At 47.8% G+C, this 12,508-nt stretch overlaps 15 non-coding genes across 15 annotated transcripts; all 15 read left to right on the top strand.

Annotated features, from left to right (window-relative positions):
• The first annotated feature begins 595 nt into the window (after positions 1–595).
• trnal-uag (transfer RNA leucine (anticodon UAG)) lies at positions 596–677 on the top strand. The gene has a single exon. It is a non-coding gene; the product is annotated as a tRNA-Leu (tRNA).
• A 680-nt stretch (positions 678–1,357) lies between these two features.
• Positions 1,358–1,439, top strand: trnal-aag (transfer RNA leucine (anticodon AAG)). The gene has a single exon. It is a non-coding gene; the product is annotated as a tRNA-Leu (tRNA).
• A 387-nt stretch (positions 1,440–1,826) lies between these two features.
• On the top strand, positions 1,827–1,908 carry trnal-uag (transfer RNA leucine (anticodon UAG)). Its single transcript has one exon. It is a non-coding gene; the product is annotated as a tRNA-Leu (tRNA).
• Positions 1,909–2,588: 680 nt separating this feature from the next.
• On the top strand, positions 2,589–2,670 carry trnal-aag (transfer RNA leucine (anticodon AAG)). Its single transcript has one exon. It is a non-coding gene; the product is annotated as a tRNA-Leu (tRNA).
• Positions 2,671–3,057: 387 nt separating this feature from the next.
• On the top strand, positions 3,058–3,139 carry trnal-uag (transfer RNA leucine (anticodon UAG)). The gene has a single exon. It is a non-coding gene; the product is annotated as a tRNA-Leu (tRNA).
• A 680-nt stretch (positions 3,140–3,819) lies between these two features.
• On the top strand, positions 3,820–3,901 carry trnal-aag (transfer RNA leucine (anticodon AAG)). Its single transcript has one exon. It is a non-coding gene; the product is annotated as a tRNA-Leu (tRNA).
• Positions 3,902–4,288: 387 nt separating this feature from the next.
• On the top strand, positions 4,289–4,370 carry trnal-aag (transfer RNA leucine (anticodon AAG)). Its single transcript has one exon. It is a non-coding gene; the product is annotated as a tRNA-Leu (tRNA).
• A 680-nt stretch (positions 4,371–5,050) lies between these two features.
• trnal-aag (transfer RNA leucine (anticodon AAG)) lies at positions 5,051–5,132 on the top strand. Its single transcript has one exon. It is a non-coding gene; the product is annotated as a tRNA-Leu (tRNA).
• Positions 5,133–5,519: 387 nt separating this feature from the next.
• On the top strand, positions 5,520–5,601 carry trnal-aag (transfer RNA leucine (anticodon AAG)). The gene has a single exon. It is a non-coding gene; the product is annotated as a tRNA-Leu (tRNA).
• Positions 5,602–6,742: 1,141 nt separating this feature from the next.
• trnal-aag (transfer RNA leucine (anticodon AAG)) lies at positions 6,743–6,824 on the top strand. The gene has a single exon. It is a non-coding gene; the product is annotated as a tRNA-Leu (tRNA).
• Positions 6,825–8,622: 1,798 nt separating this feature from the next.
• Positions 8,623–8,704, top strand: trnal-aag (transfer RNA leucine (anticodon AAG)). Its single transcript has one exon. It is a non-coding gene; the product is annotated as a tRNA-Leu (tRNA).
• Positions 8,705–9,091: 387 nt separating this feature from the next.
• On the top strand, positions 9,092–9,173 carry trnal-uag (transfer RNA leucine (anticodon UAG)). The gene has a single exon. It is a non-coding gene; the product is annotated as a tRNA-Leu (tRNA).
• Positions 9,174–9,853: 680 nt separating this feature from the next.
• On the top strand, positions 9,854–9,935 carry trnal-aag (transfer RNA leucine (anticodon AAG)). Its single transcript has one exon. It is a non-coding gene; the product is annotated as a tRNA-Leu (tRNA).
• Positions 9,936–10,322: 387 nt separating this feature from the next.
• On the top strand, positions 10,323–10,404 carry trnal-uag (transfer RNA leucine (anticodon UAG)). The gene has a single exon. It is a non-coding gene; the product is annotated as a tRNA-Leu (tRNA).
• Positions 10,405–11,553: 1,149 nt separating this feature from the next.
• Positions 11,554–11,635, top strand: trnal-aag (transfer RNA leucine (anticodon AAG)). Its single transcript has one exon. It is a non-coding gene; the product is annotated as a tRNA-Leu (tRNA).
• The last annotated feature ends 873 nt before the right edge of the window (positions 11,636–12,508 follow it).

The following is a 12,508-nucleotide window of genomic DNA, read 5'->3' as shown; positions in this document are numbered from 1 at the left end:
TACATAGAAACGATTTACTCCTTTGGGACCTTTTTTTATTAATGTAGTGGAGTAAAAAGTCTTTCAAGTGTAGTGAAGTAAAAGTAACAAGAACTCAGAAAAAATAATACTCAGTAAAAAGTAAAGTACAGATACGCTGTATAACTGTAATTTAAAGAGGCTCTATTGCCAGCAGTCAGCCACGCCAGATGGATAGGCGCTTTGGAAGTCTCACGTGGATCGTTTCTCAATCGGAAGGCTGCAGCCTCCTGGGGGTCGCGTTTCTAGGCTGCGTACGTTATAAAGACTCTCTTATTTCAGAATACTAACAAATATCAAGTTGACTCTTATTTTTAGTTAATCGTAAATTGCTGTAATATGCTTTGGGAATCTCACCTAATTTTTGATTTCAAGCAAACCCCATGGCTTCATTCGTTGTGTCAGATGTAATTTCTAAACGATAGAACTCTGTAGGATTTGGGATCTCCAGGAGTATGACTCAGCACAGCAGGACCTTAAAGACGATTCTCTCCCGCCAACGAGGTCCTCGAAATCAACTGAGGCTGTCCGTGGAGCTGCACCCTCCCCGAAACTCACCAGAGAGCTTTCTCCAAAGGGTAGCGTGGCCGAGCGGTCCAAGGCGCTGGATTTAGGCTCCAGTCTCTTCGGGGGCGTGGGTTCGAATCCCACCGCTGCCAGCTGTTGTTTTAAAGAGACTCTATTGCCAGCAGTCAGCCACGACAGATGGATAGGCGCTTTGGAAGTCTCACGTGGATCGTTTCTCAATCGGAAGGCTGCAGCCTCCTGGGGGTCGTGTTTCTAGGCTGCGTACGTTATAAAGACTCTCTTATTTCAGAATACTAACAAATATCAAGTTGACTCTTATTCTTAGTTAATCGTAAATTGCTGTAATATGCTTGTGACTTGCGAATGTAATGTTCAGTTAACTTGAATGAAGCTGCCTTGATGCTCGATGCAGCCGCATATGTGAGCTCCGGACAACCAAAGCAACCCCTTTAAGTGGTAGCGTGGCCGTGCGGTTTAAGGCAGGGGTTTTCAAACCTGTCCTGGAGGACCACTAGTACTGCACATTTTGCATGTTTCCCTTTTGTGACACACCTCATTCAGTTACCTTAGACACCCAGTTCAGGTCTTGCAGTCTCTACTAATGAGCTGAAGATTTAAACCAGGTGTGTCTAATGAGGGAGACATGCAAATTGTGCAGTACTAGTGGTCCTCCAGGACAGGTTTGAAAACCCCTGGTCTAAGGCGCTGTGACTTGTGAATGTAATGTTCAGTTAACTTGAATGAAGCTGGCTTGATGCTCGATGCAGCCTGCATATGCGAGCTCTGGACAACAAAAGCAACCCCTTTAAGTGGTAGCGTGGCCGAGGGGTCTAAGGCGCTGGATTAAGGCTCCAGTCTCTTTGGGGGCGTGGGTTTGAATCCCACCGCTCCCAGGAGCAATTTTAAAGAGGCTCAATTGCCAGCAGTCGGGCACTGTATCAGATTTCTGTAAGATAATCTGGAAAATAAAGTGGTTTTGGCATGCAAGAACGTCCCACGTGTTAATTTGGTTGTCAGAAGCGCTTCCTTTAGATTTCTGTGGGAGCTTTAAGAATCTCACCTAATTTTTGATTTCAAGCAAACCCCATGGCTTCATTCGTTGTGTCAGATGTAATTTCTAAACGATAGAACTCTGTAGGATTTGGGATCTCCAGGAGTATGACTCAGCACAGCAGGACCTTAAAGACGATTCTCTCCCGCCAACGAGGTCCTCGAAATCAACTGAGGCTGTCCGTGGAGCTGCACCCTCCCCGAAACTCACCAGAGAGTTTTCTCCAAAGGGTAGTGTGGCCGAGCGGTCCAAGGCGCTGGATTAAGGCTCCAGTCTCTCAGGGGGCGTGGGTCCGAATCCCACCGCTGCCAGCAGTTGTTTTAAAGAGGCTCTATTGCCAGCAGTCAGCCACGCCAGATGGATAGGCGCTTTGGAAGTCTCACGTGGATCGTTTCTCAATCGGAAGGCTGCAGCCTCCTGGGGGTCGCATTTGTAGGCTGCGTACGTTATAAAGACTCTCTTATTTCAGAATACTAACAAATATCAAGTTGACTCTTATTCTTAGTTAATCGTAAACTGCTGTAATATGCTTGTGACTTGCGAATGTAATGTTCAGTTAACTTGAATGAAGCTGCCTTGATGCTCGATGCAGCCGCATATGTGAGCTCCGGACAACCAAAGCAACCCCTTTAAGTGGTAGCGTGGCCGTGCGGTTTAAGGCAGGGGTTTTCAAACCTGTCCTGGAGGACCACTAATACTGCACATTTTGCATGTTTCCCTTTTGTGACACACCTCATTCAGTTACCTTAGACACCCAGTTCAGGTCTTGCAGTCTCTACTAATGAGCTGAAGATTTAAACCAGGTGTGTCTAATGAGGGAGACATGCAAATTGTGCAGTACTAGTGGTCCTCCAGGACAGGTTTGAAAACCCCTGGTCTAAGGCGCTGTGACTTGTGAATGTAATGTTCAGTTAACTTGAATGAAGCTGGCTTGATGCTCGATGCAGCCTGCATATGCGAGCTATGGGCAACAAAAGCAACCCCTTTAAGTGGTAGCGTGGCCGAGCGGTCTAAGGCGCTGGATTAAGGCTCCAGTCTCTTCGGGGGCGTGGGTTCGATTCCCACCGCTGCCAGGAGCAATTTTAAAGAGGCTCAATTGCCAGCAGTCGGGCACTGTATCAGATTTCTGTAAGATAATCTGGAAAATAAAGTCGTTTTGGCATGCAAGAACATCCCACGTGTTAATTGGTTTGTCAGAAGCGCTTCCTTTAGATTTCTGTGGGAGCTTCGGGAATCTCACCTAATTTTTGATTTCAAGCAAACCCCATGGCTTCATTCGTTGTGTCAGATGTAATTTCTAAACGATAGAACTCTGTAGGATTTGGGATCTCCAGGAGTATGACTCAGCACAGCAGGACCTTAAAGACGATTCTCTCCTGCCAACGAGGTCCTCGAAATCAACTGAGGCTGTCCGTGGAGCTGCACCCTCCCCGAAACTCACCAGAGAGTTTTCTCCAAAGGGTAGCGTGGCCGAGCGGTCCAAGGCGCTGGATTTAGGCTCCAGTCTCTCCGGGGGCGTGGGTTCGAATCCCACCGCTGCCAGCAGTTGTTCTAAAGAGGCTCTATTGCCAGCAGTCAGCCACGCCAGATGGATAGGCGCTTTGGAAGTATCACGTGGATCGTTTCTCAATCGGAAGGCTGCAGCCTCCTGGGGGTCGTGTTTCTAGGCTGCGTACGTTATAAAGACTCTCTTATTTCAGAATACTAACAAATATCAAGTTGACTCTTATTCTTAGTTAATCGTAAACTGCTGTAATATGCTTGTGACTTGCGAATGTAATGTTCAGTTAACTTGAATGAAGCTGCCTTGATGCTCGATGCAGCCGCATATGTGAGCTCCGGACAACCAAAGCAACCCCTTTAAGTGGTAGCGTGGCCGTGCGGTTTAAGGCAGGGGTTTTCAAACCTGTCCTGGAGGACCACTAGTACTGCAGATTTTGCATGTTTCCCTTTTGTGACACACCTCATTCAGTTACCTTAGACACCCAGTTCAGGTCTTGCAGTCTCTACTAATGAGCTGAAGATTTAAACCAGGTGTGTCTAATGAGGGAGACATGCAAATTGTGCAGTACTAGTGGTCCTCCAGGACAGGTTTGAAAACCCCTGGTCTAAGGCGCTGTGACTTGTGAATGTAATGTTCAGTTAACTTGAATGAAGCTGGCTTGATGCTCGATGCAGCCTGCATATGCGAGCTCTGGGCAACAAAAGCAACCCCTTTAAGTGGTAGCGTGGCCGAGCGGTCTAAGGCTCTGGATTAAGGCTCCAGTCTCTTCGGGGGCATGGGTTCGAATCCCACCGCTGCCAGGAGCAATTTTAAAGAGGCTCAATTGCCAGCAGTCGGGCACTGTATCAGATTTCTGTAAGATAATCTGGAAAATAAAGTGGTTTTGGCATGCAAGAACATCCCACGTGTTAATTGGTTTGTCAGAAGCGCTTCCTTTAGATTTCTGTGGGAGCTTTGGGAATCTCACCTAATTTTTGATTTCAAGCAAACCCCATGGCTTCATTCGTTGTGTCAGATGTAATTTCTAAACGATAGAACTCTGTAGGATTTGGGATCTCCAGGAGTATGACTCAGCACAGCAGGACCTTAAAGATGATTCTCTCCCGCCAACGAGGTCCTCGAAATCAACTGAGGCTGTCCGTGGAGCTGCACCCTCCCCGAAACTCACCAGAGAGTTTTCTCCAAAGGGTAGCGTGGCCGAGCGGTCCAAGGCGCTGGATTAAGGCTCCAGTCTCTCCGGGGGCGTGGGTCCGAATCCCACCGCTGCCAGCAGTTGTTTTAAAGAGGCTCTATTGCCAGCAGTCAGCCACGCCAGATGGATAGGCGCTTTGGAAGTCTCACGTGGATCGTTTCTCAATCGGAAGGCTGCAGCCTCCTGGGGGTCGCGTTTGTAGGCTGCGTACGTTATAAAGACTCTCTTATTTCAGAATACTAACAAATATCAAGTTGACTCTTATTCTTAGTTAATCGTAAACTGCTGTAATATGCTTGTGACTTGCGAATGTAATGTTCAGTTAACTTGAATGAAGCTGCCTTGATGCTCGATGCAGCCACATATGTGAGCTCCGAACAACCAAAGCAACCCCTTTAAGTGGTAGCGTGGCCGTGCGGTTTAAGGCAGGGGTTTTCAAACCTGTCCTGGAGGACCACTAGTACTGCACATTTTGCATGTTTCCCTTTTGTGACACACCTCATTCAGTTACCTTAGACACCCAGTTCAGGTCTTGAAGTCTCAACTAATGAGCTGAAGATTTAAACCAGGTGTGTCTAATGAGGGAGACATGCAAATTGTGCAGTACTAGTGGTCCTCCAGGACAGGTTTGAAAACCCCTGGTCTAAGGCGCTGTGACTTGTGAATGTAATGTTCAGTTAACTTGAATGAAGCTGGCTTGATGCTCGATGCAGCCTGCATATGCGAGCTCTGGGCAACAAAAGCAACCCCTTTAAGTGGTAGCGTGGCCGAGCGGTCTAAGGCTCTGGATTAAGGCTCCAGTCTCTTCGGGGGCATGGGTTCGAATCCCACCCCTGCCAGGAGCAATTTTAAAGAGGCTCAATTGCCAGCAGTCGGGCACTGTATCAGATTTCTGTAAGATAATCTGGAAAATAAAGTGGTTTTGGCATGCAAGAACATCCCACGTGTTAATTGGTTTGTCAGAAGCGCTTCCTTTAGATTTCTGTGGGAGCTTTGGGAATCTCACCTAATTTTTGATTTCAAGCAAACCCCATGGCTTCATTCGTTGTGTCAGATGTAATTTCTAAACGATAGAACTCTGTAGGATTTGGGATCTCCAGGAGTATGACTCAGCACAGCAGGACCTTAAAGATGATTCTCTCCCGCCAACGAGGTCCTCGAAATCAACTGAGGCTGTCCGTGGAGCTGCACCCTCCCCGAAACTCACCAGAGAGTTTTCTCCAAAGGGTAGCGTGGCCGAGCGGTCCAAGGCGCTGGATTAAGGCTCCAGTCTCTCCGGGGGCGTGGGTCCGAATCCCACCGCTGCCAGCAGTTGTTTTAAAGAGGCTCTATTGCCAGCAGTCAGCCACGCCAGATGGATAGGCGCTTTGGAAGTCTCACGTGGATCGTTTCTCAATCGGAAGGCTGCAGCCTCCTGGGGGTCGCGTTTCTAGGCTGCGTACGTTATAAAGACTCTCTTATTTCAGAATACTAACAAATATCAAGTTGACTCTTATTCTTAGTTAATCGTAAACTGCTGTAATATGCTTGTGACTTGCGAATGTAATGTTCAGTTAACTTGAATGTAGCTGCCTTGATGCTCGATGCAGCCGCATATGTGAGCTCCGGACAACCAAAGCAACCCCTTTAAGTGGTAGCGTGGCCGTGCGGTTTAAGGCAGGGGTTTTCAAACCTGTCCTGGAGGACCACTAGTACTGCAGATTTTGCATGTTTCCCTTTTGTGACACACCTCATTCAGTTACCTTAGACACCCAGTTCAGGTCTTGCAGTCTCTACTAATGAGCTGAAGATTTAAACCAGGTGTGTCTAATGAGGGAGACATGCAAATTGTGCAGTACTAGTGGTCCTCCAGGACAGGTTTGAAAACCCCTGGTCTAAGGCGCTGTGACTTGTGAATGTAATGTTCAGTTAACTTGAATGAAGCTGGCTTGATGCTCGATGCAGCCTGCATATGCGAGCTCTGGGCAACAAAAGCAACCCCTTTAAGTGGCCGAGCGGTCTAAGGCTCTGGATTAAGGCTCCAGTCTCTTCGGGGGCATGGGTTCGAAGCCCACCGCTGCCAGGAGCAATTTTAAAGAGGCTCAATTGCCAGCAGTCGGGCACTGTATCAGATTTCTGTAAGATAATCTGGAAAATAAAGTGGTTTTGGCATGCAAGAACATCCCACGTGTTAATTGGTTTGTCAGAAGCGTTTCCTTTAGATTTCTGTGGGAGCTTTGGGAATCTCACCTAATTTTTGATTTCAAGCAAACCCCATGGCTTCATTCGTTGTGTCAGATGTAATTTCTAAACGATAGAACTCTGTAGGATTTGGGATCTCCAGGAGTATGACTCAGCACAGCAGGACCTTAAAGATGATTCTCTCCCGCCAACGAGGTCCTCGAAATCAACTGAGGCTGTCCGTGGAGCTGCACCCTCCCCGAAACTCACCAGAGAGTTTTCTCCAAAGGGTAGCGTGGCCGAGCGGTCCAAGGCGCTGGATTAAGGCTCCAGTCTCTCCGGGGGCGTGGGTCCGAATCCCACCGCTGCCAGCAGTTGTTTTAAAGAGGCTCTATTGCCAGCAGTCAGCCACGCCAGATGGATAGGCGCTTTGGAAGTCTCACGTGGATCGTTTCTCAATCGGAAGGCTGCAGCCTCCTGGGGGTCGCGTTTGTAGGCTGCGTACGTTATAAAGACTCTCTTATTTCAGAATACTAACAAATATCAAGTTGACTCTTATTCTTAGTTAATCGTAAACTGCTGTAATATGCTTGTGACTTGCGAATGTAATGTTCAGTTAACTTGAATGAAGCTGCCTTGATGCTCGATGCAGCCACATATGTGAGCTCCGAACAACCAAAGCAACCCCTTTAAGTGGTAGCGTGGCCGTGCGGTTTAAGGCAGGGGTTTTCAAACCTGTCCTGGAGGACCACTAGTACTGCACATTTTGCATGTTTCCCTTTTGTGACACACCTCATTCAGTTACCTTAGACACCCAGTTCAGGTCTTGAAGTCTCAACTAATGAGCTGAAGATTTAAACCAGGTGTGTCTAATGAGGGAGACATGCAAATTGTGCAGTACTAGTGGTCCTCCAGGACAGGTTTGAAAACCCCTGGTCTAAGGCGCTGTGACTTGTGAATGTAATGTTCAGTTAACTTGAATGAAGCTGGCTTGATGCTCGATGCAGCCTGCATATGCGAGCTCTGGGCAACAAAAGCAACCCCTTTAAGTGGTAGCGTGGCCGTGCGGTTTAAGGCAGGGGTTTTCAAACCTGTCCTGGAGGACCACTAGTACTGCACATTTTGCATGTTTCCCTTTTGTGACACACCTCATTCAGTTACCTTAGGCTCTGTTTACACGTACATGGTTATTTTTAAAAACTGAGAGATTTACCTTCGTTTGTGCCCCTCGTTTACACGCAAACGGAGAACTCGCCTCTGAAACTGATTGTTTTTAAAAACTCCGGCCAGAGTGGAGATCTTGAAGATCTTCGGTTGCACGGTTGCATGTAAAGTGAGACAAACGGATGTTTAAGCAGGCAACGTCACAGAGTATGCGCCAGAGCTCGCACCTACGTCAAAAGTGCGACCCATGTTTACATGTGACTGCTACTCTGCTCTGAACGCTTCCAAGATCACATTTATGTTCGTGCAAACTCGTTTCGTGTGTTTGTATTTGCAAATACAGCTGCTCCATTATGTCGAGGAGCAGAGACGAGTGCTCGGAGATAAGCAATTTAACGCGTGTTTGACTTCATGCGGCGCTGCAAGAACCGACAGACGGATGATGTCAAAGTACCGCGAGAGCGATTCGAAATTACACCTCTACGTGTGATTCCTCAACTCGCTCTCACGGTACGCTGACGTCATCAATCACCTACTGCAACAATTCCTCCCTCCAACATGAAGAACTAGTTCACGTCACCAACAGCGCGGCCGGTGATTGGCTTACGTGAGCTTGAGCGTCTCTTGACGGCAAATATGCACAGGTACGTGTAAATAAACACTTTTCTGAAAACTGACATGTATGCACGATATTATTTTTGAAACCGGAGAGGTTGAAATGTCCGTTTATGAAAATAGCCGCCCACGTGTAAACTTAGCCTTAGACACCCAGTTCAGGTCTTGCAGTCTCTACTAATGAGCTGAAGATTTAAACCAGGTGTGTCTAATGAGAGAGACATGCAAATTGTGCAGTACTAGTGGTCCTCCAGGACAGGTTTGAAAACCCCTGGTCTAAGGCGCTGTGACTTGTGAATGTAATGTTCAGTTAACTTGAATGAAGCTGGCTTGATGCTCGATGCAGCCTGCATATGCGAGCTCTGGGCAACAAAAGCAACCCCTTTAAGTGGTAGCGTGGCCGAGCGGTCTAAGGCGCTGGATTAAGGCTCCAGTCTCTTCGGGGGCGTGGGTTCGAATCCCACCGCTGCCAGGAGCAATTTTAAAGAGGCTCAATTGCCAGCAGTCGGGCACTGTATCAGATTTCTGTAAGATAATCTGGAAAATAAAGTGGTTTTGGCATGCAAGAACATCCCACGTGTTAATTGGTTTGTCAGAAGCGCTTCCTTTAGATTTCTGTGGGAGCTTTGGGAATCTCACCTAATTTTTGATTTCAAGCAAACCCCATGGCTTCATTCGTTGTGTCAGATGTAATTTCTAAACGATAGAACTCTGTAGGATTTGGGATCTCCAGGAGTATGACTCAGCACAGCAGGACCTTAAAGACGATTCTCTCCCGCCAACGAGGTCCTCGAAATCAACTGAGGCTGTCCGTGGGGCTGCACCCTCCCCGAAACTCACCAGAGAGCTTTCTCCAAAGGGTAGCGTGGCCGAGCGGTCCAAGGCGCTGGATTTAGGCTCCAGTCTCTCCGGGGGCGTGGGTTCGAATCCCACCGCTGCCAGCAGTTGTTTTAAAGAGGCTCTATTGCCAGCAGTCAGCCACGCCAGATGGATAGGCGCTTTGGAAGTCTCACGTGGATCGTTTCTCAATCGGAAGGCTGCAGCCTCCTGGGGGTCGCGTTTCTAGGCTGCGTACGTTATAAAGACTCTCTTATTTCAGAATACTAACAAATATCAAGTTGACTCTTATTCTTAGTTAATCGTAAACTGCTGTAATATGCTTGTGACTTGCGAATGTAATGTTCAGTTAACTTGAATGTAGCTGCCTTGATGCTCGATGCAGCCGCATATGTGAGCTCCGGACAACCAAAGCAACCCCTTTAAGTGGTAGCGTGGCCGTGCGGTTTAAGGCAGGGGTTTTCAAACCTGTCCTGGAGGACCACTAGTACTGCACATTTTGCATGTTTCCCTTTTGTGACACACCTCATTCAGTTACCTTAGACACCCAGTTCAGGTCTTGCAGTCTCTACTAATGAGCTGAAGATTTAAACCAGGTGTGTCTAATGAGGGAGACATGCAAATTGTGCAGTACTAGTGGTCCTCCAGGACAGGTTTGAAAACCCCTGGTCTAAGGCGCTGTGACTTGTGAATGTAATGTTCTGTTAACTTGAATGAAGCTGGCTTGATGCTCGATGCAGCCTGCATATGCGAGCTCTGCGCAACAAATGGAATCCCTTTAAGTGGTAGCGTGGCCGAGCGGTCTAAGGCGCTGGATTAAGGCTCCAGTCTCTTCGGGGGCGTGGGTTCGAATCCCACCGCTGCCAGGAGCAATTTTAAAGAGGCTCAATTGCCAGCAGTCGGGCACTGTATCAGATTTCTGTAAGATAATCTGGAAAATAAAGTGGTTTTGGCATGCAAGAACATCCCACGTGTTAATTGGTTTGTCAGAAGCGCTTCCTTTAGATTTCTGTGGGAGCTTTGGGAATCTCACCTAATTTTTGATTTCAAGCAAACCCCATGGCTTCATTCGTTGTGTCAGATGTAATTTCTAAACGATAGAACTCTGTAGGATTTGGGATCTCCAGGAGTATGACTCAGCACAGCAGGACCTTAAAGACGATTCTCTCCCGCCAACGAGGTCCTCGAAATCAACTGAGGCTGTCCGTGGGGCTGCACCTTCCCCGAAACTCACCAGAGAGCTTTCTCCAAAGGGTAGCGTGGCCGAGCGGCCCAAGGCGCTGGATTTAGGCTCCAGACTCTCCGGGGGCGTCGGTTCGAATCCCACCGCTGCCAGCAGTTGTTTTAAAGAGGCTCTATTGCCAGCAGTCAGCCACGCCAGATGGATAGGCGCTTTGGAAGTCTCACGTGGATCGTTTCTCAATCGGAAGGCTGCAGCCTCCTGGGGGTCGCGTTTCTAGGCTGCGTACGTTATAAAGACTCTCTTATTTCAGAATACTAACAAATATCAAGTTGACTCTTATTCTTAGTTAATCGTAAACTGCTGTAATATGCTTGTGACTTGCGAATGTAATGTTCAGTTAACTTGAATGAAGCTGCCTTGATGCTCGATGCAGCCGCATATGTGAGCTCCGGACAACCAAAGCAACCCCTTTAAGTGGTAGCGTGGCCGTGCGGTTTAAGGCAGGGGTTTTCAAACCTGTCCTGGAGGACCACTAGTACTGCACATTTTGCATGTTTCCCTTTTGTGACACACCTCATTCAGTTACCTTAGACACCCAGTTCAGGTCTTGCAGTCTCTACTAATGAGCTGAAGATTTAAACCAGGTGTGTCTAATGAGAGAGACATGCAAATTGTGCAGTACTAGTGGTCCTCCAGGACAGGTTTGAAAACCCCTGGTCTAAGGCGCTGTGACTTGTGAATGTAATGTTCAGTTAACTTGAATGAAGCTGGCTTGATGCTCGATGCAGCCTGCATATGCGAGCTCTGGGCAACAAAAGCAACCCCTTTAAGTGGTAGCGTGGCCGAGCGGTCTAAGGCTCTGGATTAAGGCTCCAGTCTCTTCGGGGGCATGGGTTCGAATCCCACCCATGCCAGGAGCAATTTTAAAGAGGCTCAATTGCCAGCAGTCGGGCACTGTATCAGATTTCTGTAAGATAATCTGGAAAATAAAGTGGTTTTGGAATGCAAGAACATCCCACGTGTTAATTGGTTTGTCAGAAGCGCTTCCTTTAGATTTCTGTGGGAGCTTTGGGAATCTCACCTAATTTTTGATTTCAAGCAAACCCCATGGCTTCATTCGTTGTGTCAGATGTAATTTCTAAACGATAGAACTCTGTAGGATTTGGGATCTCCAGGAGTATGACTCAGCACAGCAGGACCTTAAAGATGATTCTCTCCCGCCAACGAGGTCCTCGAAATCAACTGAGGCTGTCCGTGGAGCTGCACCCTCCCCGAAACTCACCAGAGAGTTTTCTCCAAAGGGTAGCGTGGCCGAGCGGTCCAAGGCGCTGGATTAAGGCTCCAGTCTCTCCGGGGGCGTGGGTCCGAATCCCACCGCTGCCAGCAGTTGTTTTAAAGAGGCTCTATTGCCAGCAGTCAGCCACGCCAGATGGATAGTCGCTTTGGAAGTCTCACGTGGATCGTTTCTCAATCGGAAGGCTGCAGCCTCCTGGGGGTCGCGATTCTAGGCTGCGTACGTTATAAAGACTCTCTTATTTCAGAATACTAACAAATATCAAGTTGACTCTTATTCTTAGTTAATCGTAAACTGCTGTAATATGCTTGTGACTTGCGAATGTAATGTTCAGTTAACTTGAATGAAGCTGCCTTGATGCTCGATGCAGCCGCATATGTGAGCTCCGGACAACCAAAGCAACCCCTTTAAGTGGTAGCGTGGCCGTGCGGTTTAAGGCAGGGGTTTTCAAACCTGTCCTGGAGGACCACTAGTACTGCAGATTTTGCATGTTTCCCTTTTGTGACACACCTCATTCAGTTACCTTAGACACCCAGTTCAGGTCTTGCAGTCTCTACTAATGAGCTGAAGATTTAAACCAGGTGTGTCTAATGAGGGAGACATGCAAATTGTGCAGTACTAGTGGTCCTCCAGGACAGGTTTGAAAAACCCTGGTCTAAGGCGCTGTGACTTGTGAATGTAATGTTCAGTTAACTTGAATGAAGCTGGCTTGATGCTCGATGCAGCCTGCATATGCGAGCTCTGGGCAACAAAAGCAACCCCTTTAAGTGGCCGAGCGGTCTAAGGCTCTGGATTAAGGCTCCAGTCTCTTCGGGGGCATGGGTTCGAATCCCACCGCTGCCAGGAGCAATTTTAAAGAGGCTCAATTGCCAGCAGTCGGGCACTGTATCAGATTTCTGTAAGATAATCTGGAAAATAAAGTGGTTTTGGCATGCAAGAACATCCCACGTGTTAATTGGTTT

The sequence above is a fragment of the Misgurnus anguillicaudatus genome, chromosome 25 (assembly GCF_027580225.2).
Source record: "Misgurnus anguillicaudatus chromosome 25, ASM2758022v2, whole genome shotgun sequence".
NCBI classification, from domain to species: Eukaryota; Metazoa; Chordata; class Actinopteri; order Cypriniformes; family Cobitidae; genus Misgurnus; species Misgurnus anguillicaudatus.
This window is presented reverse-complemented; position numbering and strand designations above follow the sequence as displayed.